The 19472-nt window shown below is 36.8% G+C and overlaps 1 protein-coding gene across 24 annotated transcripts in view; it reads right to left on the bottom strand.

Moving 5' to 3' along the window:
- Positions 1–19472, bottom strand: part of Phcl-1 (pH-sensitive chloride channel 1) — an 87271-nt gene that overhangs the window by 54235 nt on the left and 13564 nt on the right. The window contains exons 1-2 of one of the 24 annotated variants that reach the window (XM_072009729.1): positions 13648–13881; positions 12452–13568 (exon numbers count right to left, since the gene is read on the bottom strand). The exons of the other annotated variants lie outside the window; for them this stretch is intronic. The gene's annotated coding sequence lies outside the window, so the exon portion shown is untranslated. Of the gene's footprint in view, positions 1–12451; positions 13569–13647; positions 13882–19472 lie in introns of those variants that run through there. 24 annotated transcript variants of the gene reach the window in all.

The raw sequence follows: 19472 nt of genomic DNA, 5'->3' as shown, positions 1-19472 counted from the left end.
TCTATAGGCCCTTTCTTTTTCAAGGAAGCTCGTCAATTATTTACTAAAGTCCAGCGACAACGTGGTGGATTCTTTATCGCGAGAATCGAAAAAGCGACGTTAAAAGCGCTTGTTCGCATCAGCGAATAATAATTTATTTATTGGCCAGTTTGAACGGATGGACGTATAAAACGCGTACTCGACACGACGACGGCGACAGCATCGGTGTTGAACTCGGCGTCGACGTCGACGTGTCATAAGCACGTGAATATTAAACGATGGACAACAGAGTCACGGAACATCGTGGTGTATTAACGTCGGCCTAACGTGTTCGCGTAGGAAATATCGCGTGTACCAGGACCATATGCGTTGATACCGTTAAAGGACTGGGAACTCGGATCGCTGGCTGATCTATGCTCGACCTCCATCCCTAAAAATTCCTGTTCTTTGCAAATTCAGTTTGATATATATATTTAATCCGTATTCTGATCTTGGTACAGTGAATGACGAAAGTGTATGAACGCTAGGCTATAGAAAACTTCCACGTATGTGTTACTTACGTTGTACGTGAAACATTTGGAAATTTCATTAATTCTATAACGAGACACAGCTCTCGTGATTGAGTGTCGGGAAAGTTTGAAATCAGTTTGAAAATGTACATAGTAGTTAGGAGACATTCATTGGAAACGTATTAGCCGATTTTATACGCGTATATTATATACGTATATAGATGGTGGGGCGGACGAAGTGTTGAAGCTGTTTCCTCCGAAGCTATCGACTTGAAATTTTCAGACGCTTGAACGATACAGACGGGCTAACTTTTCAATACGATAAGACAATGTAGTGGTGAGTTTCTTAATTAAGCGTTTTCATGTTCAGACAGATGTTATCGAACTTGACGACCTCTACCTGGGGCATCGTTTTTTTCTTTTTTTTTTTTTTTTCCATAATTAAGAAGTTATGGCGAGAAATACTTTGCGCGAGGGAATCTCCATGAAAGCATTGAAAGATATCAAAGGAAATGTATTCTGCTTTGAAAATTATTTTAATGGATGTTTAAAGACTTGTTCATTCACTTTCACGCACACATATTTATTCTTGCGATAGTATTAGGTCGTCCGAAAAGTTTCTTTCGTTTTATAAGGAAATAATAGATGCACAATATTTTCCTTTTTATATTATTTTATCGAATTGATCCATTTTGTTCTATCAAGATAAATATTACAACGTTCGACAGATTAGGTTTCATGTTTGTATAAAGATGCGTTGTTGTAAGACGTGCCTGTAAAAGAAAGACACTTTTCCGACAACCTAATAGCTTCACCGGCTATATTTGATAACATTGATGATATTATGAATTTACATGTGGCGTGAGTTGCTCCTTTCATATTCAATTTCGTAGTTGGCGCCGTTGCAATCACTGCAAATATTTTTTGTAGTCACCGCGATTCTGCAGTGCCATGAATACTTTGTTGTACATGACGTCGTATATGACGCACATACCGTATATGTAAACATTTCTATAAGCGTTCGAATAAGTGCTTTCGTGAGCCACGTACATTGTGGGGAAAGTATTATCTCTTTTTCTGCGAGATTCTACCGTTTCGCTTCGCGTTAGTCGCGTGTGAACCAGTTACGCACGTTTTAGAACATCCAATTGGTTCGTGTCGTCCAGCTGGGAAATAAGGTTAACGTGTCGAATATAAAGTAACTTGCATGGTTATTTCTACGAAAACTATACAAGTAGCGTAATAAACGTAAACATAGCTTTGCAACTTTTCCATAGAAGAAATTGAAATGATTACTACTTATAGGCGACTCAAAGTTTCCCGCCTCGTCTACGATTTACATTTGCCTACTCTACTGCTGCAAATACTACAGTTGAAACCGCGAAGATTAGCGAATGCGGTATATTTATTATACGAAAGGAAAGAGAGAGTATAATAAGTGTTCTCCAACTGTCGTAAATTTAATTAAGATATTGTACGATAGATTCAGAGATGAATAATACGAAAGTAACGTATTACAAGTAATACGTTACAAGGGTCGATGAAATTATGCGGTGGAAAGGAGAATCGTCAACCAGTGGCATCGATCGAGCATGCTATTTTTGTATATGTGTCCCTTTTCCGTAATAACAAGAATAATGTTATGAAAAAGCATTCGTCTAGACTCTGGACGTTCCGTGTAGATCGATGCCATTAAGTTTTCAAGCTCTGTAAATGTTTCAAATCTATTCTTTTAAAATACAATTCTCTATCGTCTGTTTATAATATATTAACGTATCGTAGGAATATCGGTGGTAAAAATACGTAGATAGACACAGACGTATGTGTGTTAGTAGAAATACGTAGCGCTATGCATACGCATTATGCGACAGTTTTGTACCTTGGCACCGTTTCCTCGTCACACGATGCACACGTACACGCTTACGACACGAATATCGTTCGCGTGAACAAGCGTCCAAAGCCGAGCAAACTCGAGCATTTTCGAGTGTACTAAGGTTGAAGAATATAACGCGACTTTTTATCGCGCGACGACTCTGTATTCCGTCGGCCAGTAGCAACGGAGTTTTCACTGGAAAACAAAATGTTCCATCTTTTTCTTATTCATGCTGATTTGAAAAGCATTTGATCGAAGTGTGTATAAAACACCAGGGCAGAGCATACAACTTCTCACAAAGTTGTTAACGATGTGCAAAACTTTCCAACTGGGTAGACTCTTTATCTTACATTCCAGGGACGATATTTTAAAGAATTTTAAATAACGTGCTGCGGCTAGTCGTACTGTGTTACTTACTCTCGCCTTTCGTGCTCAAAATATCGTTCTTCGACGCGTAAATTAATTTAGAAGAAGATACGATATTCCTACGTAGCGAATCTGTTTGGCCAAAAATGTGTCCACGAATCTGTATGATTACGGACGTGTGTTTCGCGTGTTCTTCGACACGAGCGTTCCGCTCGTAATGCACAGCTGCTCGGAAACTACACGCTCGCGTCAATAAAAAGAACAAGGAGAATTATAAGAATGGAAATAATGTTCCTTGAGCTTAGAACGTTATGATTTTACGACCTTATGCAATACCTTAGAAATGCTTTGAAAACGTAGAAACTGTGGGAGACACGCGCCGGAAACCTTTGAAATCATATTTGTAACGCAAACTCGATTTCAATCGGCTTTAGCAACTCCTTCGATGGAATTCTTCGTCTTGTATTCATGAACTTTGCAAGTCCGGCGAGCTCTCGATATGAACAAGCTCGATACACGACTTTTCCGAGTCTCTGAAAACTACCAATTAACCTCGACGTCTTTCTGTCACTGTCGCATAGAGTTCTGTTCTCGATCTACTTCGACGTTCTAAGCACGCGATTCTCGTCAGTGTCGCACAGTTAATCGATCTTTCCGAACAATCCCACGACGAAAGCCTTACTCATTACTCTAATTATTTTATTATGTATTAATTATTCCATCTGTTTGTCCTTGATAATAGCTACACTTTGTTCGCTTTCTAGTAATAATATTTGAAAGTGTACGAATTAATAATTAACAACAATAATAATTATTAACAACAATAATAATACAAAGAATAATACAAAAGAACAAAGTGTATTAATTAATAATTAGAGGCTGTACCTATTACCTTTTTGCAACAAACTGCAAATTTAAATCACTTATTAAATGCAGCGCTAATATATTTCACTGTTTGATGTATATACTACTTCTTCGTTTGTCTTATAATCGTGTCGATGATTATGAAAGCGAGCTAAGTCAAGCAATGAGTCTATCACTTATACATTGTGTTACGTTTGTTTACGTTACGAGTTGAGACAATGTCCACAAAATGGTGGAAATTGAATCGTTGGATCGAGTTGATGGTTGAGTCGTTAAAAAGAATTCAGTTCACGTACGACTCGCCAAACGCAAAACTGTATATATCTCGAAACAAAAAAAAATATATGACTTTCATAATCACTGGCACAAGTCAAAATTTAAATCCGAAGATAAAGAGCTTATTAATAGCATACTGGCTTGCAAAAATCGATTTAATCGTATCACGATATTATATTGTATGAGTGGTTGTTCAGTATTAGAATGGTGTAAGTTAATTTCATTGTTTCTTTTAAATGAAACAATATCGTGCCTTATTGTCGTAAAAAAATCCATTATATCGCGACAGAGAATAACGTTACTTAATTATGAAACTTAATTATTTATTTATTTATATACTTATTTATTTAGATGGAAAATAATAATAAACCCTTTGGCGTATAAGATAAGAAAGTAGGAGAAGGTTACAATTAACATATATACACATAGGTTAAAGATATAAATATAAATATAAAAATAAATTTAAGTACACGTTCCAACGAGTGTTTTAAAGAGACTAAGGTTTACCAAATAGATCTATCTTCTGACTATAAGGAGTTGGAATAATCTAGCACACAGTTAAAACAATTAATGTAAAGACAAGTTGCGCGGTATCGATTAGTGTGAAACAAATAATTATTCCAGGACATTCGTCTAAGACATCTCGAGCGAACATAAAAAGAGAAGTGCTGGATGATTAATGTAACTAACGGGAGATTTTTAAAAGTTGAAATGCGCGAGAAAATTCTCAGAATCTTGATTTATATATCTATTGGGTTGGCAACTAAGTGATTGCGGATTTTGTCAATACCACCTAATGACCACTTAGTTGCCAACCCAATAACTCCAGCTGGAGTTCTCTACAATTTGAATGTAAAGACAGTTTAATGAAAAATAAACGATAGAATCTTTCGAACGATGACGTATATTAGAAAAAATAGGAAGCATGATCTACGACATTGATCAAACCGAACGGAAGAAGCAATTTAATCGTGAGAACGATCGCACCTGTTTGACCCTAGCTAGCTTTCCCCATCAACAGGATACACTAGGTCTCTTTCCGCTCCGACATTGTTTTCATTGAAATTCTATTTCTAAGCTAATTTTAGAACAGTAGGCCATAACAGTTGGGTATACGAGCTGTCTACCCACGATGCCAATTGTCCATTGCTCGACTTACCTCTATTAAGTTCCGCGCGCGGTTCTTCCACCAACTTGCTTGTCTCGATTATTTTCTGATCAATTGCGTTCTGATAGCGACGGTAGCCAACGATTCTCACGATTATCCCCACCCGCTCTCTAGATCCGCTAAAAAATGCGTCGAACCAACACACAATCATAAGCAAACACGATCAACGCGCAAGCTACGATCTGAGAACACGTGATGATAACGAGCGATCGATGATGAAATTCAATTCTCGGTTCAAGTGAAAGTGGGAGCCATGCGTCTGGAAAATGATGCGACGGATTTGCCCCAGGGAACCTTGGATACATATAGCTATGTACGTGTTACACGGATATAAATACACGTTTAATCTAATTTCGATCTATCGATTTTCAACTTTGTTTCGCGACTCTGTTTCATTTTATAGATTGCGATACACGGTGTCGATGGTGATCGTATAAAAAAGGGAATAAGTGGAAGAAAAATTCGACCGACTTTAGGTTCACGTGTCGCGGCCGTCGTGTTTTTCACTGCAATCTTCAACGATCTAACTAAGAACCTCTGGAAAACTGATAAGGTTCGAGCCAATATTCCGTGCATATTATGATTATGGCTGATCACGTGAAATATCGTTTAAGGTACAATTATATTCGCAACGAAAATTATTCAGCAGCGCAATTATTTCCCATGTAATTTATCATTAAGATTATCCCCCTGGGAAAGAGAGATACCGTTATGGCATTTTAATCGAGTTTTAATTTTGTGTAACAATTGGAGAAGTCAAGGGAATAGGAAATTGTCTAGTTAGGAACAGAAAAAGATAAATTCTTTTAGGACCGTGTAGCTTTACGATCGACGCTTCGTTGAAAAGTAGGCGAATAATATCGACGGTCGACGATGCAAATTAATTTAATTGAGAAAATTCAGATTATATTAAAGTACCGAGCGTTCTTTTCGTTTATGAAAAGGAGATCAATGCCCAGCCAATAATTTGCGAGTTAAACGATCCATGTTCTAATTCTAAACGGATATAAATTATTTATTTTGATTGAATATTAATGTCTGTCTCCGATAACGCGGGTTTGAATTACGATATCGAAGAAAACATCAAGTATACGGGAAAGAGGCCCTGGAGACCGCTAAATTTCATCGAGATCGACTTATTCCCGATATAGCTGAGTCTTATTGAAATCTTATCAAGTTAAACGATTCAATCGATCGACGATAAATTCTGTAATTGCGATATTAGTGACGCATCAATTTTAGCCTAATGAAATTCAGTTTAATTATCCTTCGATAATCAATAATCATTCGCGCTTTTTATCGAGTGTTTTGACTGAAAGATATACATATAACAAGCATAACCACATCCATTCACGAAACCTGTAAGCTTAAAAGCAATCTGACGTCGATCAACGCTGCGTCCAATAATATTCCATCAAGCATCGAGCAATGAAATAATTGTGTAAATGTAGGGAAAATGCAATATTATAAGAAAAAAAAGTACATGAAGCAACTTATTGTTTTGACAAAGCACAAGAAATGTATACGATTTGTAGCAATAGAATTTCTGTAATTTAAAAAAGAATAGTTTATTGCAGTGATATAAAAAAACACTTCGATTTCCTAAAATTTCTTCAAATTCTATCTATCTGGATGTAAATGGAAAAAGAGATAGTAGCGAAAAAATATAAAATTATAATACAATAGAAGTAATGTAATGAGAATTTAATAGAATTTAACGCGTGCGAGTTCAGTGTAAATTAGCTACGAAGTAATTATAAATGAAATATCGCTTTAACGCAACTTTGGTTCTTAATGGGTTAAAAGACACCATATTACGTAGATGTAGCCACCGCTTCCTCACCGCTTTAATTAACACGGAATTTAGTGTGGAAAGCATAAAAAGAAGATTCTTTCTTGTTAAGGGACCAAGCTCGAACGCTTTGTAATTTATGGACCGTTGGACCTTCGTGTTGTGCTTAAGGCTCGTTCTTTCGCATATATTTTATCGAGAGGACCTTCCATCCCTGACAAGTGCCCACTCGATTGCACGAACCGATACCGTAACGAAGAGATCCGAAGATATTCTTGTACCTAGAGCATCTCTAACTATTCTCGTTCTTCGCACTTCACCTCAGTCGCTCGTTTTACAAATCCTTCCGACGTAATAATCCAACTCAACTAATCGCTACTACATTTACAAAAACTTGTGTAAAGCTAAAAAATCATTTGGCAATCGTGTTATTATCTTGTTTGAAACATTGTTTAATATATAAGAATGGTAATCTTATCAGTTCCGTGTAAGAAAATCAAGTATTTTTTAATCTACATTCATCGCGTCTTTCGATTGCTATTTCCAACAATTCTGAGATTCGTATTGTTATTATACTCGTAGATATTCGATTTCGCGTATATTATACATTGTTTTACGTTAGTGATTCAGACTCGGAGCAGATGTTTCGGAATCTTTCTTGCAATTCGCTTCAAACACAAACTTAAGGTAGAAAATTACGATGGTTAACGTAATCATATAACTGCAAATAATTTCAACGATTGTTTGCCACGCTCGTCGCAATCCTGCATGAACAAAAAATTCTGTTCGATCGATCGTTCCCCTGATACCTTGGATTAATTGTCATATTTCGAACGAAAGCAGTGGATGTCGTAAACACTTGTAAAACCGGTAGTTTATGCTGTAGAAATATCAGCGAAATAAACGAACGGAAAGAAGAAATATTCGGTAAAATCGATGAAATAGATGAAAGATTCGAATATACGGAATGGTCTGACCTTCGGCAAAGCCATGACACAGTAGTATCTTTCCGTGCCAGTCAGACTAGCTTCCACGGGCATTTTCAATCAGCCTAGCCTAATATTTTTACAAAGACTTTTGCAAGCCATTCATACGCATCATTGATCATTTCAAACGAGTTCTAATGCTTTCTGGTCATTGAACGATTACGATATACGAACTCGCTGCAAGTAGGCCAAGGTTTTCTGAATAGAGCACGTTCAACTAAATGTGCACCAGGTGGAAACGATATAGGTAGGTCGTAAAGTAAAGTGTTAAGTAGGGTCGCTAATTGATCTAACTGCAGCAGGGGTTATACGCGCTGCACACGCATGCAGGCACCTACGTCATCCTTTTAAATCAATTGAATACCCCAGGGTAGAAAGCACGATATGTCACATTCCCACCTTTTTTTAAATAAATGCAAAAGAGACCGTAGTCTACTTATGCGAGTGCTTTAAAATAGAATAGCAAAGCGAAAGAAAGTTTATAGTTAGCTAAGCAACTTACTTACCTACATGCGCGTGTTAGTATAACTGTTGTGTTAGATATTTTACACCATGTTGCTGATAGCTATCTATTCCGAAGTACATGTATCATATACAGTGGTCGAAGTTTTCATCAAGCAGCTATATTTTTTGATAAAATCTTATCTAATTATTCCGTCTTGATGACGATAGAAATTTCGACCACTGTATCTATTCACTGTTTTTGTCAGATACAATCTTGTTTTGGGCCATGACTTTCCAAATTCGCTAAACACGAAAAGGAAGAGCTTTGCGAAAAAGAAGTTCTAGCTTTCCTGAACGATATATATTGGTTTTTACCACCTACTGTAGATCGAACGTCTGTCACGCTGACTATTCACGTTATGGTCGCTAAAGTTGGAAATTTCATGCGACCTTAAACTTGCAATTAAACGAAAAAATTTTCCTCTGTAAAATTAAACCGCTTTTCTTACCGTTCATATCTAAGCTTGCTTTTGTCGACTACCGTAGCTCGAATTAAGATCTCGGTCTCTGAAGCTTGTAAACTTCTACTATTGGCCAATTTTACGATCACGCTATAAGAAACGAAAAGCGAAACTTCGACATCGTGTACGAGTGGCAATTTAGTGTAATAAGGAGCAAGTTGACTATAGAGAAAGAAAATGGGGTTAATAACCCGCTTGAAGAAGCCCTGCTCTACCATTTTACGTGCTTCTTCAAAAACGACTATCCCGTTAAAAAGCAGACATTACGAGATGACACTATAGGGCGGAGATACGTCCCATTATCCCCATAATTGTCTACTCGTAGTTTCCTTCTGTCTTATGTCTTAAAACTTATGTCGTATTTCTGTAAGCGGAATTACATGTGCATATATGGATATCCTACGTGTAATATGTAGCACATCTTTATTTTATCGCAAACATTGTGTAAAAGAGGCTCGAAACTGTCTTTATCTTTCGTCAGAATTTAACCAGCGTTCTGGATCGATACGTATTTGCATGAACGAGAAAATTTTGTTCGTAGAGTGGCGAAAGTATGGGTGGAAGGAAAGCCGCTTGCTCGAAAATTTCATTGTATTATGGAAAATTTAGTTACTTTTTTCCTATAATGTGGGATGTAAAAATACACTTTTGAAGGACACTTCAATTTTTATTCTACGCAACGGTAATTACAAACTGAATTACGTTGAATTTTTCCACTTATTAAGACTTTCCTCGTTTATGCGCTCGTTGCTGTATGTTACTCTAGATCGAACAAATACTTTTTTTAAGAACGTATCGCAAAAATATTCGATTTACGAATCGAGGTAATACTTCCAAAAGAATTGACATATCCAATTTCAGAAATGCCGATGCGATCGAGATACAATACGTACGAAGTTATATCGAAATCCGTTGTTCTTTACCGGTACAGGTGTACGCATTTTCAACTTAATCTCGACCAATTGAATTTTTCTTCAGATTAACTTTTCTTATTTATATAAAAATGCTACGTCAATTTTGCCTCTTCATTCGTGTAAATAAGCTATCAATGTTGTAGTAAATATAACATAGTTGTATAAGTTGATTGTAAATCGTGTTTTCAAAGCTTACCGAAGATAGCAATAAAACATTTTCATTATTCCCTTAATGAACAAACATTTAGAAATTAATGACGGCCATTATAGGCGAATGTTATAAACGTGAGTTGTAAAATTCAATGGACAGAATGGACTAAAACGTTTTCGTTATTTTTTTAATGATCGAACATTTAGAAATTATGACGATAGCCACTATAGATGAATGTTATAAATGGAAACTGTAAACTTCCATGGACGCAAGTTACGTATAATAGCAACGATATTTTTTCCTATAAATATCCCGATCAACGTTATGAATAACGTAATGGTATCATTGTTATGAATAACAATCAGATAATCGTCACTCTGTCGATTCGTTTGTGTGTATCGTCTGCATCGAAATGTCGCGTAGATCGAGCAAATGAAAAAGAATCCTTACACGCCACAGTTTTGTAATCGCGTCAAGCGTATCAACGAGTCAAGCTTATCGCTAGATACTTCTGATTAATTCCTTCATTAGACGTACGAGAGTACTCATCTTCGCAGATAAATTAAATTAACGATCGATAGTAATTTCCAATTACATGTTACAATTCGCACGTACTGCTTACACCGGTCTGATGACACGAGAACACAAGCAACACAATCGTTCAAATTTTTCATTTCATGCTGGTGATAAAAATCTTGTTTCGTTTAATCGCAACGACGGAATTTCACCGAGTGCACACTCGAAACACCGTTACTGAACGTTATAATTAATGGAGCAATTGGTAACCAGGGCGATAGCATTATTATACGGAGCAAGCAAGTTGTAATCACGATTATAATCCCAAACGTGTTCTCGTTTTGCACGTGCAGCATCGATTAACGCGTAACGATAACGCAACCTCCGGGTAAATTGCATGAAAGATCGCAGCCTGTTAGAAATTTCAACGCCAAAACCGAAGAGCACTGCTATGCCATCGATTAATCGAGAGCGAAGGAAGCGTTGAAAATTGTATTACGTTGCTTGGAAAGTGTTTCGACAAGAAGAGACCACGAGGCTGTTCAAAAAATAACTAAAGCTTATCGGTAGAAAAGGTGCATATATTTTTTAACGATACATTGACTGTTGTAAATACCTTCAAATGTTTCCGAAATTTGACTACGAAATTTCAGAGCAATCTGATATATCGAACAATTTCTCGGACAATCTCATTAAATCCTTTTTCCTCCTAGTTCTCGCGCAAGAAGTTACCATCACGTAAAAATTACAATTCACCACGATGAAAACTACGTTTCGACGAGAACGTTCAGCCGTTTTACGAGCAGTAATATTCATTTTTTAACGAGCCAATGTTTAGATAGCTTAGCCTCGTACTGGCTCCGACTGACGCGATACTTGCTTCGAGAAACTTTACTGCGTGCAAAAGGTTAAAATTTGCAGTTATTATAAATGAACGAGATACATATTAAATGGGCGGCCTTGACCCCGTAAACAGTATTTTCGTGATTTAGCTGAGTGTCCTTCGTACATTCTTAAAATAACTCACAACACAGAGACTCGCACCGATCCCAATAAGACTTGGCACAGCTGTACCGGCATTGGTAATTAAATAACGAGGCTGATTTTCCATCTGAATATCAATTCCTTCATCGCCTGCTAATTATTTACGCTTGGTATTCTTGAACAACCTCTAATACAAACGAAAGTCAACGATAGGAAATATATGATCGCGAGGTATCGTGTCACTCTGCATGCACTTACCAGTTGTTCGTTAACGTGACGACTCACGACGATATTTGAAACATACAGAAACTTTTACGATCGTGTTATGCGCGTTATTATAGAAAACATTTTGAAATTCCATTGGTAGACTTTTTATAAATTTTCCATAATTTGTTTTATTAGCAAAATTTCACTTAAAAAATCTTCTGCGATAAATGTTTAATTACTTTCATCAATCATTCTATACATATGTAAGGATACGTTATGCATATAATATACTACGTATGTTCTTGTGTCTTCAGTTTCGAAATGATTTATTTCAAATTTTAGCAATGTGTTCGTGATAATCGTACCGTGTCGCATATTGTACAAAGTCCTTTGTACGGTACGAATAATAAATTGAGAAATTGTTTGTATAAATATTCAAATACCTTTGTCGGCTACTGTATTTGATCAGCGTGACAGAATGAACGTCACACGCTAATTATATATTAATTGAAAATTTCGATTGCAATGGTACGTGTAAACGTTAATTCCGATTAAAAGCTAGTGGTAGCCTGAAGCTCGGTGAAAATAAGGATAATGCAATGATTTATTTAGACGAAAAGCTCTCGAACCTAATAGCTTTCGAGTATTTCTCTGTATCCTTTCACGAGAATCATGGAGGCTAATACTCCTGGGCCAAAGTGGGAACTAAAAGCGGTGGTAAATGGGGTCGGTCAGTCTTCGATACCGTTATACGCAGCAACCTTCTCCCTCTCCTACTCTTTCGCTTTTCCACCCTCTGACGTCACAGGGTAGACAGAGAATCAAGCTCTCTCCCACCTCCTCCTCTTAGCTTTCATTTCGGGTCAACCGAGGTCGAGCCATAATACCGTGTTCGACTTACGTTCTCTTTCTCTTCTTTCACACTCGACGAACAATACGAACGGTCCGTTCCTTCTGTCGTCTTCCTTTGAATCCGATTCCTTCAGCGTTCGCGTTCACAACGCTTGCGTTCAGATTTTTAATCTGAAATCCAGCGGGTCCCACTGATCACGGTATCGTATAATCGACAAGGAAGCGATTCTGCGTGAAGAAATAAGTGGGAAATACAAAAGAAGGATTTTTCGCACGACGTTTCGTTCTCGAGGAAATCGAGTTTGTTAAAATTTGTCAAGTACAGTCGCGGACAAAAATACATGGACAATAAGTAGTAGTAGTAGTAGTAAGTGGAAGTAGATACGATCGAAGCTTAATCAAACTATTAGTAGTTGGAGCGTTCATACGTTCTCATGAGCATCCAAATTCTGACATTATACGAGTCATCCCTTGGGTATAATAGATCAATAATTTCATTCAGTGCTTTTTCTCGCTACCTATTCAAGCTACCTATACGCTACCTACTCTGATGACACGAATAGTACTTACTCCCGTTAGCTGCAACAACACAATGCAGGCTAAGAAGAATATGCTATGCAGGATATGTAGAATTTTTATTGCAAAAGTCTACTAGACACTATGCAGCAACAACGGTACCCCAGTGTTATGTGTACTTGATTCGTATTAATATTTAGAATCTGTATTATAAAAATACGTATTTGATGAAACTTGGTGGATAGCCGTTTCCACTACTTGCCAGCTTATTTTTGTTCGCTTATTTTGTATATATTTCACATAGAATTACTCTTTGGTCGATTGCGCCATCATTACTCTGTATATCCTACTTGTCACATTGTCAAGACGCACGTCGTTCTGTAGTCTGAAATGAAATTTGTATATCGAACTCGTTATTTCGTTAGCTTTAGGGATTTCAGTCTTGACATCGCTAATTTTATTCGCGTCTCAGTTGCAATGAGTGCACGCTCGACAAGCGGAAACGAAATCCAGCCGTGTCATTGATAGACCGGAAACACGGTAGAATGGCCTGACTCGTCACTGGCAGCCTCTGACAGCTCTCGATAAAACTTCTCTCACAATCGAGGCGAACGCCGAGAAAATCCGCGCTTTACCCCCAATGGTTGTTGCTGCAACGTTCTCCATACAGAACCCACCTACAACGTGAGCTTAACTTTTAAACGAGCAGCTTTAAAAACCGATACAAACTTCGCCGTTAATCCTACGGAAATTCTATTCATCCCATCGTTTTACGTGTCGCGTTACGCGTAATAGCCATGAAAGGGAACGATACGCTTGTCAGAATCGCCACTCGGGTCATTCTCCTTCTTCGTCTACTGAATGATTAATACAAACGCATAATATACAGGCCGTTTCATAACACGCAACACCCACTTCAGAAATGAACAAGGGACGCAAAAGCAATGTAAAAAGTCCATACAAACGCGTGTCCTACTCGACCCTGTTTCAGACTTGTAGCTACCCACTTTCGTGTTACAGGAATCCGCAACAGCTTATCTTCGTGGAAGGTGCTCGAAATGGCTACAATCAATGGTTCGTCGTGTCAAAAAATTTCACAATCTTTCGAAAATTCCAGACGTATGTCGCATAAAACGGATGGAGGATAGCCACTTGGAGTGTAGTTTATCGTATAATTATCGAAACGCTTAAGACACAAAAATGGCTATAATAATGACAAAATTGGTAAAGATACATGATGTTGAAAAATCAGAGATATTAAAAAACATGATATTGAAAATTATCTAAAGCGCATATAGATCCCTCAGATATCTGGGTAATACAACGCTTAACTATAGAAAAACCTTAGATATACTGATATAATAAAATGGTATCATTGCGATAAAGACGATAACAACAACGATTTTATAAAAATGGAAAAAAATGGAAACAGCAAACGAAAATAATGAAGAAATGACGAAGCATTCGTGATATTGGGAAAAGTTTCAACGGTTTGAAGTACAAAAACAACTCTAATCTAACTCTATGCAGTTATTTATCCCGAAGAAATTATGTGACTTGGCAGGCAAAATAATATGCGATTCATAAATATTTCAAGAATCTATCAGTCAATTCTAATCTGCACATAATTAAATAAAATTTCATATCAGAAAAGGAATTCTTCTATTATCCGAACACTTTTGTCTCCCTATTAATTCTGATGAGGGAGGCTCTAGCGTATCAGGTTATCTGCAGATCTCATAAAGAACATGGTAATTAACCTAGATGGTCAAAGATTAAACAGTCGACAAGATTTCGAATATGTAGAAAAAAGTTTCTCTACGATATATCGATGCTCGCAATTCTGTGATTTCAACCCTGCGCGAGTAAACTGGATTATTAAAATCGAAATGAAATTTCATCCTTGAATTTCTTCCTCGTAAATGTTTATCTTGATAGAAAAATAATTGCTTCGAATTTCTGCAAACGTTTCACTGGAAAATTCCAATGTATCTTAAAAAATGGAAAAGCTTTAGGTAGGACAGTCTAAGTAAAGAGAGTAACATTAGATAAACTCTATATTGCTAATTCATAATAATCAACGATGTATTTTCTGCCTTTTCTTATTTTCCATTTCCATACTTATGAATGAAGAGGTATACGAGAATATGAAAAATGAATGAAATAAACGAATGAAATATCATTCGTGAAAGAAGAGAAAATGAACAAATGTGTTAGAAAGTATTTTTTCAGTGAAAAACGGGTGATTTATTTTTAACTGAATTGCCTGCTTCAAAGAATTTCCTGTACACACAACCCTGAATAATTGACGAACCGACTCGTGGTTTTACGACGAGCAATGTACAAGAGACAACAGTATCGCTCAAGATTAATTCAAACATTTACTGCTGAGCCAACATAGCCGAGGTTCTTATAACAGCGTTTCGAAGTTGAAAGAAAGAAAATTCTACCGACGACGATGAAATATCATTTCATTCTATCACATGATAAATATGGAATATTAAATATGGAATAGTTTGCAACTTAAATTACGTATTGGTGTATTTAATTTACGGGATAAAGCCCATTAGTGTACTAAGTAGCATTCAGGCGATTAATATTATTGTCAATACTATTGTCAATATTACTGTCAATATTTAAAGTTCTTATCGATAATATATGTATACTGATTGTCTAGAGGATCTCTTATGTACAATAATGTTGAGAACCTTAAATATTGACAATAATATTGATCGTCTGAACGACGCTCCTTAAGAAATATTCGACGATTCCACGTTATTGTCAATAGAGAAAGTAGGTTGCTAGTTTTGGATATGGATTTTTTATCTCGGGTAACCGTAACAGGTTGCACAGATTAAGAATATGCAGTATTTTCGTGACATTTCCAATAATCTCACACAGAGATGTTTCAAGCAAAAGTTAAACAAACTCGAAACTTGGCTACGAACAGCAATAAAAAGAATTTTTCAAAAATTTGCTTCTTCAATAAAAAGTCACCTTGATTTTTGCACATGGCACTGTGTATTTTTGACTTGATAGGGTTGTAGCTGACGCCAAGACGAATTCAACGACACGCTACGCTATCGCCTTCGCACGATCTTTTTGCAATTAATGTTATAATATGGAAAATAATTTTATTTCAACTAAATTACGTATTCATAGGTCGTAATACAGAAAATCGTTGAATCCGTCTCGGGGTCAGCTGCAACCCTATCAAATCAAAAAATACATAGTGCCATCTGCAAAAATCAAGGTAACTTTTTATTGAAAAAGTCAATTTTTCAAAGAGTTTTTTATTGCAAATTCAAGGCAATTCGAGACTGACTAATCTTTGTTTCAAACATTATTTTGTGAGATTATTGGAAATGCTACAAAACTGGTGGATGAAATGTTCCCCAAAAAATCCCTTAAACTCTACAATCTATATACTTCATAAATATTGTTGAAAAAAATAGTTGTTATTAATTAATGTGAAAGAGAATATACTTCTACTATACAATAACTGTAACTGAATGAAAACTCGTCTCATATAGACACCTGGGTTCAGTGTAGTTAAATGTCTCGAAGCCGCGTCTGTTCAATATGTGTAAACGTGTTAGAGCGATTTTTAACTGAAATGATCTTTGATTAAAAATCGAGAAACGATCATTTGGTTAAACAACAAATTGTACCAAGTGTGCAAATACCTACGAATGTTTGAGAATGGAAATTCTGAATCGAAGAAAAGGTTTGATACATTGCCAAACGTATCTGCAACTTTACGCGAGCGATTAATAGAGCCTGAGGCAAAGAATCTTGGATTATAACGACTTGGTACACGTGTTAATGTGCTAGCAAACTAATGCTTCGTGCTTTTGTTCGCGATAACCAACGGTACATGATAATAATTTTCACTTGTATTTTACCTATGCTGCAGCAACGATGACCTATTTCTTGGAATAGAACCAATCGTCTTCGTGTCTACCCAAATATTTAGAATTTTAAGATGAGTTCCGCATATTTCGCATAAACGCGATGCAGTTATTCGTGCATCTTCTTTCCGAGGAAAAATGGTCGTTCTCTTCATACGTAGCAAACCATATTTCTTAACGCGCCAATGAAAAATTTCAAGACAAAATCTTCCGAGACGTAAGTATGGAAAAATGAAATGCAGTAGAAGTTCATTTATCCCAACACCGAACAAGCCAATTTTTGTTTACTGTCGGTTATATGAACTCGTACCTGAGCCTTTATTATCCGAACTACGCTCGTGAGTACTTTCAGTTATTCGGTTTTAACGCGTACCCAGAAGTCGTTGTGTTTTGTCCAAGCTGATATATAATTTAACACAATTTCCGTGAGAAATGTTGCTCAACGTCGGTTATCCGAACGTCAACCTCTATTATCGAAACTCGTAGCAGCAGTTGGTTGGGGTTGCAAGTGTTTCTCTATTATACGAACTCATCGGTTACCCGGAACATTTTGCCGGACGAACGAACTTGTACCGTATTTTATATTCAGTATAACTCTTTTCGTAATAGTTTTCGTTATGTTACCCACATCTGATTTGCTAAAGTATGAGTTCTTTCACTTTTGTACAATTATCTGATAGATACAGTTTATTGGGATAAACTAGTAGAGTCTCGTTTACAGGAAGAACCTGGCTTGTTTTTCTTTTGCTATGGACGATGCTCGATATGTTCAGTAAAATGCATGTTCTCACAGAGATTCGAGTATGGTATTGCCAAGAGAGTTCAGAACGCTCGTGTCAATGTTAGCGATCTTCGTTCGACAAGCCAGTCAGCAAGTTTGACAAACATCCTTCGCGAAATTGCGAGTGCACACAGCGATATGGCGCAATTAATTTCTTAATTAATATTCGGTATTCAAGATGAAGGAAATAATGAAGTTTTGTTTTCTACCGTAGAAGGCACGAAGAAGGTAAAGAACACAGCAGAATTATTCCTTAGCGTAATACGTAAGAGGATATTTATTATTTATATAGCTGTTGCAGAGTTTCATCCCCTTAGCCGGCCAAGCAACGTTGTTACTCGTAAAAAATGTAAAAATGTCAGCGAGCTTACTGCGAAAGCAAGAGAGAAAGAGAAAGAGAGAGAGAGAGAGAGAGAGAAAATGTATTTTCGAGTATCGTCATCAACAGAAAATACTCGTTCCATTTCTCTTCTCGGGACATAGATTACATAGAAGAGCACTGGGTGTCGAGCAAGATAAGGAAGAAAATTCATAGAAAAATTCGTCAAATGCCAATTCGAAATTCCAGCACAATAGCATACGCTCTAAGATGCGAACGTTTTGTAGAAATTGAAATTTTTCTGGCAACGAGTAGAGAAATGGAAGCCAAACAGAAATTTGTATCGTTCTTTATAAATACTATAACGAATGCTTCATTCTTACAATTCTGAAGCAAAATTAAATATGCAGCTGAACTTCTATTACCATTTATTTTTCTATAGTAAGAAACATAAAGTGTGAGTTAAATAGGGATTTTTTTCAACACCTTTTACGAGCTTTTTTAACGTTTTGTGCATCCGCAAACTTCAAAATTGAATTATACAGGAGAAATTACAAAATATATAGCATTGAATTTTCACAAGAACCAAAGTGCCGTGTCTGTGCCGCGAGGCAATGCGCGCACTAGCGACAATTTATCGCTCTCGCTCGCATCAATCGAAAGTTCAATTTCAACAACAAAATCGTGCTGCAGCCGCGTCGTCAAACGCGCTATTATAAAATGTAAACTGAATGTCCTCTTCTTAAGCGACAAAACTGTACGACGACAGATCGTTACCAGTGCGCCCATTGCCTTATAGCGCAGACACGGTACTTTGCTTAATAATACAAGTCCAATAAACAATAAATTAACGATAAATTAATACCAAGTCGATACTAAAATATTTATCCACACTATATTACGACATTAGTTTATTCGTATAACTTTACTTAGAAAACCACGTTACATGCACTTATCACCAAGAGTATAGGGACTTAAGGAAATCAGGAATTATGCGATACAGTGGTGACGTTACAGAAAGTGATTTAAAACAAAAAGAATAACTTTGACGGCGATTGACTGTCTATAGCAGTTAGTGCTACTTTAAGCTGTTCGGCTTAGGAAACCCTGGCGATTTCACGCATCGTTCATCATCGCTCGACAACACGCGATACTCACCACCGCGGTTAAAACTTCGATATTTTCCACTTTGTACAACCTTCGAATCATGTATGTATGTCGCGCGTCAACGTGTACACTATCGAATCGTTACCGTTCTATTTTCCGATCGTGTACATGTACATGCACCCGTTCAACATTCAGAATACGTACGCTAGGAAGATGAAATATTAAACCGGCTTGATTTCAGTCCAACGAATATCGTGCGATATATTATATTACAGACGCCTCGAAAGAGCTACTCCTTCTCTACATGTTCCAATTCCTCACTATCGATTGAACTATATCGACCCCCTCCATATTCATCAACACTATACAATGCTTACGTAGAAGAGAAAGCACCAAAGCTCATGTAAAAAGAACGGTGCATTTTATCTTTTTAAGA

The sequence above is a fragment of the Bombus fervidus genome, chromosome 9 (assembly GCF_041682495.2).
Source record: "Bombus fervidus isolate BK054 chromosome 9, iyBomFerv1, whole genome shotgun sequence".
In the NCBI taxonomy this organism is placed as follows: domain Eukaryota; kingdom Metazoa; phylum Arthropoda; class Insecta; order Hymenoptera; family Apidae; genus Bombus; species Bombus fervidus.
The sequence above is the reverse complement of the archived record's forward strand: the minus strand, read 5'-3'. Positions and strand labels throughout refer to the sequence as shown.